The sequence below is a fragment of the Chrysoperla carnea genome, chromosome 2 (genome assembly GCF_905475395.1).
Source record: "Chrysoperla carnea chromosome 2, inChrCarn1.1, whole genome shotgun sequence".
NCBI classification, from domain to species: Eukaryota; Metazoa; Arthropoda; class Insecta; order Neuroptera; family Chrysopidae; genus Chrysoperla; species Chrysoperla carnea.
The window spans coordinates 92,214,400-92,230,096 of NC_058338.1; the positions used below are offsets into that span (position 1 = coordinate 92,214,400).

General features: G+C 29.0%; 1 non-coding gene across 1 annotated transcript; it reads left to right on the top strand.

Moving 5' to 3' along the window:
- Nucleotides 1-15,214: 15,214 nt before the first annotated feature.
- Nucleotides 15,215-15,287, top strand: Trnak-uuu. The gene has a single exon. It is a non-coding gene; the product is annotated as a tRNA-Lys (tRNA).
- The last annotated feature ends 410 nt before the right edge of the window (nucleotides 15,288-15,697 follow it).

A 15,697-nucleotide genomic window follows, 5' to 3' on the forward strand; every position in this document is an offset into this window, starting at 1 on the left:
AATATTGAAATTTTTTTAAAAATTATTTAGCTTTCGATATTTTGAACAGCAATGCAGATATCGAAAATTTCTTTCTTACTTTTCTTCTACATTCATGAAGTTATTATAGCTAAATTCATCATCCAAGTTGAAAATAAGTACAAATAATTTCAACCCTAAATCGGACTACCTTAAAACAAATTTAATTAAAAATAGCAATGAAAACTTTCCGATAGACAAGCAAGCTATCATAGACGTGTTTATCAATGAATAAAATTTCATATAAAATATGTCTCATCTGGTTATTAAATGAAAGAAAGTCGACCTTATACCGTCTCTTGGACTATATTGTTAAATGTTAATTATTTAGATGTGATTGTTCTACAAATTGTCAGTAGATAGAAGCACTTTCTTAGTATTTTTTTAGTAAAATTCAAAATGCACAAGTCTACAAAACGCTCCAGACTGAATTTAAAATACGCCTTTAAAGGATTGTATGATTTATATTTTATTTTAACCCTTATTTATTGACTGATTAAGAAAATATTTTTAGATAAACAATAAAAAAAATTGTTACATTTTTTAGATTCAATTAATTTTTTTATATTAATTCAAAGGATTTTTTGTGACGTACGAAATTTACCAAATGTTTTTCTGCATAGAATCAAGAATTGATTATTTTTTACTTAGTTCTTGTTCTTAAAACTATGTGTATGATAAATAACGAATTTTTTGTTAAAGATATTATTTTTTATTTAGTGGATAGAGGTATTAATTTAATTTAAACAAATACAAAAAACAAATAAAAACACTGTAACATTTTTTTTATGTTTTATTTATTGGCGTTTCAATTTTTAAAAATTGCAATAAAGAATAATTAAAGTAAATAAAAAAGAAAGTTTGTTTTAATCATATTTCATGAAATTAATACCTTTACCCAACCCCATCTATGAGTCATTCTAGCAGATTGTACGCGATTTTTTCAGTGTCCGCGTAAAAATTAGGTTATTTGTATTTTAGAGAATCGGAGATCTAGTAAATCGCTTAGAATCTGCTAGTCAGATTCAATTTGCAAAGTACAGAGCTGTAGTTCGGTTTTGAGTGAATAATCAATTGGTATCAGAAACAGCACTTAGTATCGAAGTGAAGTTTGAGGTGACATAATAAAGTTGAAACGAAGAATATAAATAATAACGTGGAAAAGTTGAACTATGGAATCTGCAACAATAATCGATTTTTGTACTTACATATGATATGTAAGTACAAATAATTTATGTTACAATATATTCGAAAAAATCACTTTTTGACTTATCTTCTGTTAAGCATTTTACTTTTTCACGAATTACAAACCAAATTATTAGTTTGTGTTTTTTGTTCATATTTTTTTCTCTTGAATCTTATTCATAGCTCAGCAAAGTCCGGAAGGCAAAGTTCTTTAAAACCGGAGAGGTGGCAGCCCTAATTAAAACACGTGGTAATAGCTCTCTGCCCCGTCATAAATAATCTCTTGAGTCGATGTGGAGCATTTTCTCTCATAGGACTATATATATATGGCAGAGCGGCCATTTTCGAGATAAAGGGGAAGGGGAAAATAACATGAAAAACCAAACCCTTGAAAAAGGGTAACATGGTTTGGATTGATATAAGTCGGGAAGAGAAGGAAGGATATGTTTGCTAGTTTTGATTAAAAGAAAAGACAAAAAAATGAAAACAAAAGACAGCCTGATGAGCAGTACAAAGTACGCAACGACTAAGGACTAGATAGGCGCCTTTTTTCCTGTTAAACTCTCCACTCGCGTTTCACGTCCTTGTTATATGGGTTCGTGCTGTATACACTATTTACACTGAGTGTAAGTAGAGAAGGATAGATAGTCAAATTATACCATAATGACACTCCTGGTGGGAAAAATATTTGAAGAAAGAATAAGAAATTCTGAAAAAGTCTTGGGAACTTTGAATTTCTCAACGTTTTCGGACTAGTCTAATTCAGAGTTATTCAGAGTTCTTAATACTTTTTTAAAGTTTCTAAGACTTTTTCAGAGTTTCCTAAGACTTATTAAGACTTATTATTTTTTCAAATATTTTTTCCACCAGGGACTATCCACTCTTTACTTACACTCACTATTTACTATGGTGGGTTGAGGTTAGGTACTGTAGCAAAAGTGTATGTTTTAAAAGAAGTATTCCGCTATTTTTGAAAAAGTACTTCAAAATGTTTCAATTTTAGAACTGTTATTTGATATTTTCAGCTTGACCCTTTTTTACTTCAGCTTGAACCTTTATTTACCTGTAGCCTCCATACTTTTTGCTTACATTTCCAACTTTGTTTAAATATTTTTTAATATCCCACTTTGTATATTGAGGTGATAAAAAGAATCAGAATGTAACAATATGTGTATGATACCTGCACAGGACTGTAAAATTAAAAATGATTACATTCATCGTAAAAAACTTTTATTATAGCAAGGAGAAGAGAAATAAAACATAAATATTTATATCCAGTGTAAATTAGAAACAAAACAAAAAAACAACCAAAATTACAATACAAAAAATGTTATGTAACAAAATAAATTTTTTATTTTTTTCAATTAGTGCTAATTTAAAAACAAAATACCTAAAAATAATGTCTATAAAATTAATTAAAAGTGAGTTTATTGTTTAGGTAAACATTATTCTGAATAAAATAAAGAATAATTCTTAAAAAAATACATATCGAGTTTTGTTTGGACAGTTTTTATTTTTTTCCAATTTTTCCCATGTTGAATATCGGGGCACACGAGCGACTGGAATGAAAGTTGGTGAAACTTGTTGGTGAAACTTGATTCTGAAAGGAATGTGTTTCAATTGCAGAAAACAATATTTCTTTTGAAGAACCATTTTGGAAAACTTTGATTACTTTCTGCACCAACACCAAAAGACGTTATTTCTGCAAAATCCTATAAGAAGGCATACATACGATAATTTCAATTTACTAATTTGACAAAATTTGAAAAATACGGTCTAAATTTAGTGAGATTACATAATTAGTTTATCAAAATTTAGGTGTGATAGAGCAAAATCAAATTTTTTGGATTTTGATGATGTCACAGAGGTTAAAAAATAATTTTTTTTTAATATCTGGGGCAAATGTTATCCAATTAGGACGAATTTTTTTTGAAACCTACTAATTTTTGGTCAAAGTTTTCATTTCTATTGTTAATTTTTCCCTTACATTGTTCCTTGCGTAAAAATGTGGAAATTGATGACGTTATAGAGGTTAAAAAATTAAAAAATCAATTTTTTTTGATACCTTGGGCAAATGTTATCCAATTTGGACGAATTTTTTTTTGAAACATATTAATTTTGGGTCATAATTTCGAGTATTAATTTTCCTTTTACATTATTCCTTGTGCCAAATGTGGAAACCATGGTGGTTAATTTTTAAATTTATTAAAGATACTTTAAATTTTTCCCAAAAATTGAAAAATAGCACCCAAACTTATTGGAAATACAAAATTGGATAAAATTTGGATGTGGTGGAGCAAAATAAAATTTTTTGGATTTTGATGACGTCGTAGAGGTTAAACAAATCAATTTTTTTGATATCGTGGGCAAATATTCTGTTATCCAATTAGAATACAATTTTTTTTTGAAACCTACTAATTTTGGGTCATACTTTACATTTCGAGTATTAATTTTTCTCTAACATTATCTTTTGTCCCAAATGTGGTAACTATGATGGTTATTGTTTGAAATTTATTGAAGATACCTTAAATTTGACTCAAAATTTGAAAAATAGCACCTACATTTTGTGGGAAAACACAATTGGCTTATCAAAATTGGATAAAATTTGGGTGTGATAAAATAAGGTCAAAAAATCAATTTTTGTTGATATCTTGAGCAAATGTTATCCAATTACTACGAATTTGTTTTTGAAACATACTAATTTTCGATCATATTTTCTATTTTTCTTGTTTGTCCCTAATATTAGCGCTTGTGCCTTACACTTTCTTATTGCAGTCTAAAAATTGTTTAGTATTTATTGAGGTGTATACCAGATGCAATTCAATAAGAGTACGAAGTAAAAACCGATTAATAAACAGAAATAATGAACTTCTGCAAAATGCGACGATTTTTGTAATCTATTGTGTGCAGACACCAATAATATGCATTAAAAAAATGATATGTTTTGGTAATAACTATTTATTTAAAATTAAGGATATTGTTATTACAGTGTAAAATATTGTTCAGTCATAATAGTAAGTAGCACATATATAGGGTGATTCATTTTAAATGAATCATCCTTGGAACTTTGATCCACATGAGTTGCTGTATTTTTCGCTAAAATACGCTTATACCTACAATTAGACAATAAATTACAATCCTACTATTTTTATACCATACACAGAGTGTGGGCCATTTTAATCTATACATCTAAATATCTCGTTTTATAGTTAACAAATAAGAAAATAACTTAAAAAAAAGTTTCTGAATTTGATGGGGAACATCATGTTCAGACATTATATTGGAACTACTTCGGATTTCTTTAATAGCCAGATCCTAAACGGTAAGAGATAGAATAATACTTTAAATTAGAAAGTTGATTCTCATAAAAAAGTAACAATTTTTGTAAAAAGTAAAAATATGTCATTATTGCATTGATAATTGAAAGAAAATTCGCTCAAAGTTTATCGATAATTGTAGGTCAAAGTCATGGACACTGGCGAAAGTCCTCTATTGCCCTTGACAACTTTTAGCTAAAGCATTTTTCCGTATTTGGCGTGTTTTTTTTCGATTAAGGGCAATAATGATATATTTTTAAGTCGCATTTCTTCCGAAAGTCAACGCTTTTCGAAAAAGTGTTTTGAACAAAAATTTGTAATTTTTTTTATCAGGATCAACTTTCTAATTTAAAGTGTTATTCTATCTCTTACTGTTCAGGATCTAAATTAGCTATTAAAGAAACCCGAAGAACAAAGTCCATTCTGATATCAGAACATGATGTTTAGCAGTTAAACAATTAAAACTTTAGGTTTTAGATATTATAAAACAATCTGTAATTAATCTTGAAAAAGCTTAACAATTAAATTTATTTGCATTAATTTTAAGCTTTGAAAATAACCTTTTTGGAGTTTTACCAAACATTAAGCTGTTAATAATTCAAAAATGGTAAATTATAGGGAACAATCATAGGGAGCGTTTTTGACGTAAAATTAGCCAAGATATTTGACTTTTTTTCGGAGGGGAGGAGATATACACAAATTGGACTAATAGGGTTTCTGGCAACCTCCGGAGTATTAAACTATAAGTTTTAATGAACAAGAATCAATTGACAAAAATGCTGTCATCGGATTTTGCACACTCTACCTAGCGCCTGCTCTATTCGTTAAAAATGCATCACACGGTATGTATATAGATATAACGAACGATACGTAAAGGGTTAACGCTCTGTAAGTTCTTGGCTTCCATTCAACAACGAATAACGAAGAGAACGTATACACAGTCACAGTGAGATAAATGATGATTCAATATCAATGAGACAACAACTGCACAGCTGATGCGTTGAATTCGATGCGCAACGTAACCAACGTGCAAGCTTACTGCATGTCATTAGACGAGCTTTTGCCGTCGTCAAGTATACAAGTATGGAGAAAGTGTTAAAGCGTGTTGGTTTATCAAGACGTTCAGAATCTGTGACAACAACACCTAATACCGGTACCGTTGCTGCGGATAATACCACCAACAGCACCGGTAAAACACGTCGACGACGTCGTAGTAAATCACGACGACGTGTTACTACATCCACGACGGAGAGTGGCGGTGGTGGGGTTGAAGTTGTTGCAAAACCACGGGGTGTATTTAATATTGATTGGACTGAATATGTGAAAGAGTGTAAACCATCATGTAGACCGCGTGCAATCACCAGGAGGTTATGTCGTGGTCGACGTAGTGAGGACAATGAATTATATCGTTCAAATAGTTTTAAATTTGAACGCTTTGTACGTGGAAGGGATGAAACAATTGTATCCAATACACTTGAGAAACAGGTAGCTCATTAACACTATCCTATTTATATTTTAAAATGCAATGTTATTGTTATAGGCATGCTCCTCTTAACATCCATATTTTATGCCCTTGTCTTTACTGGGAAAAACCGATCGATCCTTATTATTTAGGTAATTCGAATTCTTGTTCCTCGAAAAAAACCTTGTTTCTAAAGTTCATTTATGTCTTTTTTGAGTTAGGTACAATGAAAAAACCAAACAGCCTTCATTTTTTTGATTCAATTTTTTGGATAATTTTTGGTATTTCTATCTCTTAATTACGTCACAATTTTGGTGGACAGTGAAGAAAAAAAACTCAATTGATATTCAATTTTTTGTTTTGACATTGACAACTGTTACATCCCCACTTTTTCTCCCCCCACCAAAATTATTTCCAAGTTCATGGATATGTTTTATACCTGTTTTGAGCTATAATGTAAAAAAACCAATAATTTTTCATTTTTGGTTTTAATTTTTAATATTATATCTCTAGATAACGTCAAACTTCTGATGACAGTGAAAAAAACCCAATTGATATTCAATTTTTTGTTTTGACGTTGACAACTATTACATCCCCACTTTGTATCTCTCCTCCAAGTTCATGAGTTATAAAAAAAAAACTTATAATTTTTTGTTTTTGGTTTTAATTTTTGATATTATTCCTCTAAATTACGTTACACTTCTTGGGTTGACAGTGAAAAAACCCAATCGATAATAATTTTTTGTTGTTTCCAAATTGACAACTGTTACATTCCCACTTTTTCTCCCGCCACCAAAATTGTTTCCAAGTTCATGAATTACAGTGAAAAAAAAAACAATAATTTTTCATTTTTTGTTATAATTTTTTAGATAATTTTTTAGATAATTAATATATTCGCTAAATTACGTTCTTGAGTTGACAGTGAAAAAATTCAATCGATATTCAATTTTTTGTTTGTTTTGAATTTGACAATTGTTACATCCCCACTTTTTCTCCCTCCATACTAAAATGTTAATTTATGTATAATTAATACTTATTTGGTTTACGATTGACGTTTGATTTGAAATGTAGGTAATTAATAATTCATTCATTTAAAATTTTATTTAAAACGAATGGAAGATATATTTTTTTAAAATTAACGTCAGTGAATGTTGAGCTTTAAAAGCTCCTAATTAGATATTAATTACATTTATATTTTCATGTCGTGTTTTTATTTGATTTCAAATTCAAAAGAGAGAAGTTCATATTATGACATGTCATTTACATGTTTTTAAATAATAGGACTAGTTGATTTGTACGTTTTATAGTTCGTAACTCGGTAGAGATTTTCTTTGAGTAATTAGTCAGCTTTAATTAAATATGATTGATTTGCTTTGCAATTCAAAGTTATATGGGAGAGCCAGACCTAAAAATATTCTCTGAATTTACTAAAGCTAGATCATTTGACTATTGCTTATAGTAGTTGTGTACACACACATACTGCGGCCAGTCAATTGATCGATAGAACAGAGGTCAGATATTGGCTATTAAAACGGTTATGATTGTCGTGGTATTTAAATGATTTTACTAAAGCTGAAAATTGTTATACAGATTGTATATTGCAAATAAATAAAAATATTGTGATAGTCAGTCAGTTAAATGTGAGAACAGAGCTGGCCAGTTAGCCTTAATGTATGTACAATAAATAAATAAGTTGCAATTATTTTTTTAAACCTGAAAATTTTGTAGAGGTACCTAATTGTGTATTAATTTTAAATAAAATGGTGAGCCAACCATATTACGAAACAACTCCCGTCAGGTCTATGCCACTTTTTTATTTTTGATCCATCTTTTCTAAACAATTGTTGGGTCAAATGGTTTCCGTGTTGAGTCATAGGTGGATTTACGAGAACTAAAAAAAAGGAAAAGTGGAGAAAGAGACGAAAAAGGGTTCGAAGTAGAAGTAGACAATATTTTAGTCATAGGGCTCCCGTTGATGGCCCACGGTATATTTACGAAGACGTAAAAAAAAAACTGCTTAAGGATGTACGAGTGCTGGAGCAATTTTGGATAAAAGGTTTGTTTTTTTTTATATCAAGTTGAACTAAATCTAAATCAATTTTGAAAATTTCATGGGTTGTCCGATTAATTAAATAAATAATTGACTTCAAAAGTAGGCATATTTAACATTGGTTTTATATTGGAAAACGGTAGATGGATGATATGTTTTCATAGATTTCTCCAAAACTAGTTGGTGGAAATTAAAAAAAAAAACAATTTAAATTAAAATGAAAACCTTATTAATTAATAAAAGAAGAAAAAAACCCGTTGTGCCTTTCTAATAAAGGATGTATGAGCACGGTAATGAGGACACAAATTTAAAAAAAAATTTTTTTTTTCAATTTTGATGGTGAATTTTGTTATAACTTTACAGTATGAGGCGTACAATAAGTAAAAATACAATTTTTCGATATTTGAAGTAATTTTCAAAATATCGAAAATTATGTTTAATTATTTAGCTTTCGATATTTCGAAAAAATTGTATTCTTATTTTTCGTCTACATTCATGAAGTTATAACAAAATTCTTCATCAAAGTTGATAATAAGGTACAAATAATTTCAACCTCAAGTCTAAACTTGCCTTGGTGCTCGTACCACCTTAAGTGGGCTTCCACCAGAAATCCGCCAACGGGATACAACATTTATAAATGCGGAACTGAATCCCTGAATATAAGGTATATTCATTCATATATACCTAGGTAGTTTTCAATTTAAATTTGATTAATATGTTCGGTTATGGTAAATATCCGGTGACACATTCATGTAATTTGTTTTAAATTACGGTCTTAAACATTCATTATTGGTTCGACGAACTTACAAATCTAATTTGTTTTCTTCAATCATTGTATCTATAAATGTTTTTATAGGTACATACATCAACTTATACGCCATACAGTCCTTTGCTTTAGTATGGTAAAATTAGGAATTTAGGGATTATATTTTTTTTTCGTTTACAAAAAATCATCCACATAAAAAAGCACGTAAGTCTTTATAATATTAGATAATTATTTGATCTCAAAATAAATTTTTTTTACAACGTGTTCTGTTATTGACTGCAGAAATCCGGCTTACCAAAATAAGCTCATCAAGAGCTACAAAAAAACTCTTTTCCAAATTTGAATCTGAGTCTTAATTTGGGAGATACGTTTATGGCAAAAATTGATAAATTTGTTCATTCACTGACTATTATTCGATAACCAGTAGCCAATGATAATCAATAGAAATTAGTAAATTTCACTTAATAATGAAAGGGATTTAAAAAAAAGTACAAAATTATTTAATTGGATCTGGTCAAAATATCCCACTTTTTAGATTTTTATTATATTTTTATGAGAAAACAATAACGACTCTGAATTAAAATTATATCATTGGACGTAAACAAACAAACCACACCCATTGTGACGTAATTTGTTTGTTTACTAATAATCTTGTGTTTTCTCGCAAAAATATAATAAAAATATAAAAAGTGGGATTTGACCAAAACCAATTAAATAATTCTATACTTTTTTAAAAATCCCTTCCATTATTCAGTGAAATTTATTAATATCTACTGATTATTATTATTGGCTACTGGTTATTGAATGATAGTCAGTGAATGAACAAATTTATCAATTTTTCCTTACCCGTATTTCCCAAATTAGACCTCAGATCCAAATTTGGAAAAGAGTTTTTTTGTTGCTCTTAATGAGCTTATTTTCGGAAGCTAGGTTTCTGCAGTCAATAACAGAACACGTTGTATACTTGAATAGGAGATCGGACTAAATTTTTTTTATCACTTCAGGTGAAGAATTTTCACTGGACGTGTAAGTGAAGTTGGTTTTTAAAAATCTTTACTAGTATGTAAGATATTGTTTTGTGCCCAAAAGATCTTTACTTCCACCACAACATCTTAATGTTTTATAAGATAAGACTTTGAAAATCCTTGAGGATGAAAACGAAGTCCAATAAATTAAACACTGATATATTTTTGATATTTCGTATAATTAATAATATTTTCGATGAATTTATGAAATTATGTTATAAAATGTTATCACTGGTAATGTTTCGTTACGAATTAAGTTGCAGTTGAATCTTCAAGTTATAATAATTACTGTATGATGTTTTTTAAGTTTGTATAATCACTGTATGATTCTGATAAACCGATGTCTTTAAATACAAAACTTTTAGGTATTGAATATTAAACTTTTAAATATTGTGACGTAAAAATTAAAATATTAATTTTGCTGACCAGATAAATATAATCAGAACCACGCCACTATTACAAATTAGACCTCAATTAAATTATTACGATATTCAATATAAGGCACTTAACAATAATAATTAACAATATAAACTTTGCTGACTAGCTGAATGAACTAAGCCAATATTTCAAATTAGGTTATTATAATATAAAAATGTTATTATTTAATAATAATATGAATGACTTAGTGTGTTAGAACCACGTTTTTAAGTATAACGCCGTCCAGGGCCTAACAATATGAAAGTTTAATATTCCTAATTAAACAAAGAGGAAGATGCCCACTAGTGACGTTATACGTGGGTATCGCCATAGAGATTACATATAAAACTTTGTTTTTCTAAAAGGAGATGGGAAACTTTTGAATGCAATCTTTGATTGCTTATAACTTCTTCGTTTTTTAATCAATTTTAAATTCACTTTCAAATTTTGTCGTGGTATCAAGTCCAGTTTTACATTTTTTTGGGTAATGTGTCCAATTCGACATCTCGATTATCACCTATTTATTGTCACAGTCTTGAGAAAGTCTTATGTATAAAAACGAAACGTGTAGAATTAGAAAATACCTAACTTGTTTTATTATTTACTAATTTTCATTGCACAACAATCTTTCAATGATGAGGGAGTCACTCATCAGAAGCTTCCGAAATATTCTTTTATAAAGAGTTGAAAAGTGTTGGGTAAGCAAAAAGAAGTAAAATTAGATTAATTAATAAAATTAGAGTTTCATCGAGATACTTGTTAAGATCAAAACATTTCCCTGATCCCTCCAGTTCACTAAGTATCCTGGAACGGCCGAAATGTTAGGAAAAAATATTCGATATTCTATACTTTCATTATCGGGAAGCCGCTTGACACCAGTACAGCCGTCACTGCTTGTATCGAGTGATTTAATAAAGGAATGAAATGTATAGCTTTTGCAATAAGAAAGCTCCCCAAAAACTTAAAAGCTATAAATTACTCCTGTATTTAAATTTGACGGACAAAAAAATCATTACCAAAATTCTGTTGGTTCTTAGACCATTAGGTACCATCTTAAATTTATAAATTGTAAATAAATTCAGAGAATTTTAAAAATAAAAATTGCCGAAAAGCTTTGAATTTAACCAAAATAAAAGCTGGTTGTTTATTTTTATTTATAGCAATATATACATTTTTTATTATAAAGCTCTTAGCTTTTAGTATTACTTTACAATAAATTTTAGTGGTCTAGTATTTAAGTATAACATATGAGTATACTTACAGCGTGTATCAAGTAAGAGTCTCATAACGGCGGTAGGCTGCGTCTAAATAAAGAAAAAAAAAGTTAATGCTAATAGACAAAAAATGCTTTTATCAAACGTTTAAAATAAAACATATTCATTAAAATTTTAAGAATAAGTGATAATAAACAGTTGAGAAAATTGTTGAAATACTCTGTATATAGACAATGTTGAATATCAGTGCTTCCATTATTTAAAAAAAAAAATTAGAAAACTTTAAATAATTAATATTTGTACTACTTTTCGAAGTGTTTTCCAAAAAAACTTTCTTTTTGTTTTTCAGAAGAGATTCAATAATTTATTACAAAGACTCGTCTGCTAATTTCAAATCGATATCTTTTTTCGTTTTTGAGTTATCGTGCTCACGGACTGGAAATAAAAATACCAAAATTTCAGTCATATCATCAATGTTTCTAAGCGTTACAAACTTGGGACTAAATTTAATATACCTTGATAAATATTTCATTTATACAGATTATACAATTTTTTATAAAGAATGGATATATTTTGGACAAAGAAAATATTTTACTTCTTACCTCTTATTTGTAGTTTTTTTAAGAAAAAACAAGTGAAAACAAACAATTAACTGAGTTAATTGTTGAAATACCATGCATAATCAGTGTTGATTTCTTTATCACATAACACATACAAACATGGGACACATACATAACTGATAATCAAGTATAGTACATATTATAAAATTTCCGCCTAATTGGCGCACTCACGGGTAAACAGTGATGTTTACGAAAAAATTTTTCAAAAAAAAGTTGTTTAATTTTTGATAAGGAACATTTTTTACATTTAAACTTTTGTTCTATCTCTAACGGTTTACAAGATGGGTCCTACGGACCCAAGACCCAATTGACCTATGATGCTCATTTAACGAACTTGACCTCACTTTTTACGTCCTGAGTACGCTGTAAAAATTTCAGCTCGATATCTTTTTTCGTTTTTGAGTTATCGTGTCCACAGACGGATGGACGGGCGGACGGACAACCGGAAATGGACTAATTAGGTGATTTTATGAACACCTATGACAAAATTTTTTTCCTAGCATCATTTTTTTTAAGCGTTACAAACTTTGGACTAAACTTAATATACCATGTATATTTCATATATACATGGTATAAAATACTGGAACTGTTTTGATAAAATTTATAGGAAAATATTTTGCATTCTATAGATTTGATAGTTTCTTTTTACAGGAGGAATCAAATAATTTTTATGGTAATGTCTTTCACTAGGACAAAGCAGTCAACGTTATGTGCTTGTATAAATTTTGGTTCATTTTAATGAATATTGTTCTCTTCTTCAATGGATAGGACTTCTTTTTCTTACACCCTGTAATCGATGTTAGAAAACTTCAACACCAATCACTTAAAAAAAACCACACCCAGTCTACAAAAAAAAAAAAAAAAATAGAAACTGTTTTACAAATCAAAAAAATGAGATATTAGGATTCCGTTCCATCAAAACGGAAATTGTCTGCTATAAAACGTAGACATTAAAACTGTTTCATTATGTTAAGTTTTAGTGACACTCTTGAAATGAGCAAAAAGGTTAATTCAACTTATCTAATTCGTATCTAAGAACACTCTCCATTAAATTACCTTTTTCCTTAGACCCTTCTCTAAACTGAACCGATTTTGAGGATCATTGCCTATATGTTAGTTGTACCGGGTACGGAACCCTCAACTCGCACTTGAAACGTAGCTAACAATCCTTACCATTAAATTAGCTTTCAATCGACACACAAACAGACAGACATACATAGCAGTCAAATTTATAACACCCCCTTTTTTGGTTCGGGGATTAAAAATAATTGGAAGCATTGCTAAAAGGTTTGAAATTTAATATTATCCTTTGAACAACTTATAGTAGGTACGGAATTCTAATTGTGCAAGTACAACTTCACCTATTTTTTTCTTATTTAAAAGCGGATATAAATATCTACTAAAAAAATCGATCCGTTTTACTAATAAAATACAAGCAAGGCATTTGTCGAATAAATAATAAAATTAAAGGATAAATAAAACTTGGGAAATAAAATTTCACTAATTTTATGTAGTAGGTATAGCGTAAAAAACGAAATATCAAAAGAAATTATTACATCGGTAATTGAGTATAAAAATTTTTATATTTAATACCAGTTTCCAAATGATTGAATACGTTTTGGATGATTATTTTTCATTATACATAAAATTCAGGGTTTGTTAAATCAGAAAAATCTGATATCGAAGAAAAACTGTTAATAAAACTCATACAATGGAGAATACATATTTTTGAAGAAAATTATCTAATCTACAAAAATGATCTCTTTTGTTTATTAGATTACTGTAAGCGTTTAAAGGATATTCGTATCTAAAGTTCAAAGCCAACCGATTTTCGAAGTTTTTAATAATTACCTTATAGAAAATACGATTTAAATCATTTATTTTTGGAAATATTTCTAAAAAATTCGAGTTTTTCAAACAATTTATATACACAAGTAAGACAAAGTGATAAGCAAACAAAAACCAAACGCGAATTAGGAATTCATAACACTATGGTGGAACAAGTGACCCAATATGTAACCTTGGAGCTCTTATAGATGAAGACGGTAGATTTGCACATAACAACAAGAGGCTTGTGACCCTCGCAAAGGTAGTTTTTAATAGACCTTTTCATCGATTTGCTTTTGTTTCGGACAGTTGTAAAAAAACTATCCAACCTAAGAAAGTTAAATATATTTTATCTTTTTCAAGCAGCGCTTTTTGACAAGGATAGAAGATATGAGATATGTCTTTATTTGATTGAAAACAGTCCGAAACAAAAAAGAATCATTTTGTAAATGAAAAGCCCTATAAATTCAGGTCGTTACTGGCAAACAAAAACATTTCTAAAATAGCAAAGACTTGGATGCTAAAGTGTTATGTGTGGCCTGTTTTACTGTATGAATGCAAATCGTGGACTGAGACAAAAAGAACAGAAAAATTTATGGAAGCACCCGAGATTACTGTACGTTTAATTATTGTTGAGACATGAATGTTTTCGTATAGGACTGAGGTGGAAAATATTAGAGTAGGGCAATGAATTTTTAATCTTTATCTGTGCTTTTTCCTTCAAGACAGGGGTGTAAGTGCACCCCCTGACACCCCTTCCTGTCGTGTATGTAATCTTTACACAAAAATTCATTTGATTTGACGAATATGTTCTAAGGTTATGCTCTTTTAAAAACGATTCCGTCAATATTTTGCAAATGCCTACTTATTGATTTTCGATAATTTATCATCACAATGAACCAATGAATTTTTGGAAACTGAGTGAAAAATGTTCAGTTTTATCGTTGAGTATTTTGTTAAGGATATTTTTGACCAGAATTCTTTACAAGAACCTTTTGCAATAATATTTTTACGAAGGTTCAATTGTCCTTTATAAATTAATTTCGTCCACGTCTAAAATTAAACCCATATAATATAGTTTGATTATAATATTTTCTATGGCTAGTTTCATGAACTAACATTACCATACAAAATAATACGATTTTAAGATAAAATTATTAATTATGGTAAATATTATGAGTGAAATAATTAGGTATCCGTCTGCCGTGTCTACATTTTAAACAAAGATGTTTATATTAAAACTAGATTGTAATTATTGTTGGTGCAGAATCCGTCGTTTCTTTGGTTCTGAAATTTATATAAGGCTACCAACAGCCCGGGTAGCTCAGTCGGTAGAGCATTGGACTTTTAATCCAAGGGTCCAGGGTTCAAGTCCCTGCTCGGGCGATTTTCTTTTTAAATTTCTTTTATGTAGTAGTACGCTTTGAGAAATTATCTCTGCAGTTTGAAGTATCGAAAATTATTTCTAAAGCTAAAAGAAAATTATTTAACCAACGATTTATAAATACGACAAGAAAGACATTCTGTGAAGTGTTAAATTTTCTAAATTTGCAGGATTTTCTAGTATGTTACGACTTATCTTTCTTTAAAGAGAAAGAGCGACGGGCGATATGTGCATGTTTTAGAGCTATAATCAATTAAAAATTTTTTTTAATTTACTATTAAATCCACTTTCATATTAATTTTTCAATTAATAATTCATATAAATATTTTTATTGTAACCCATTTCTTCTAAATTATAAACTGCACCTTGATCTGAAATATAATTATATATAATTTAATGAATATTATTTTCT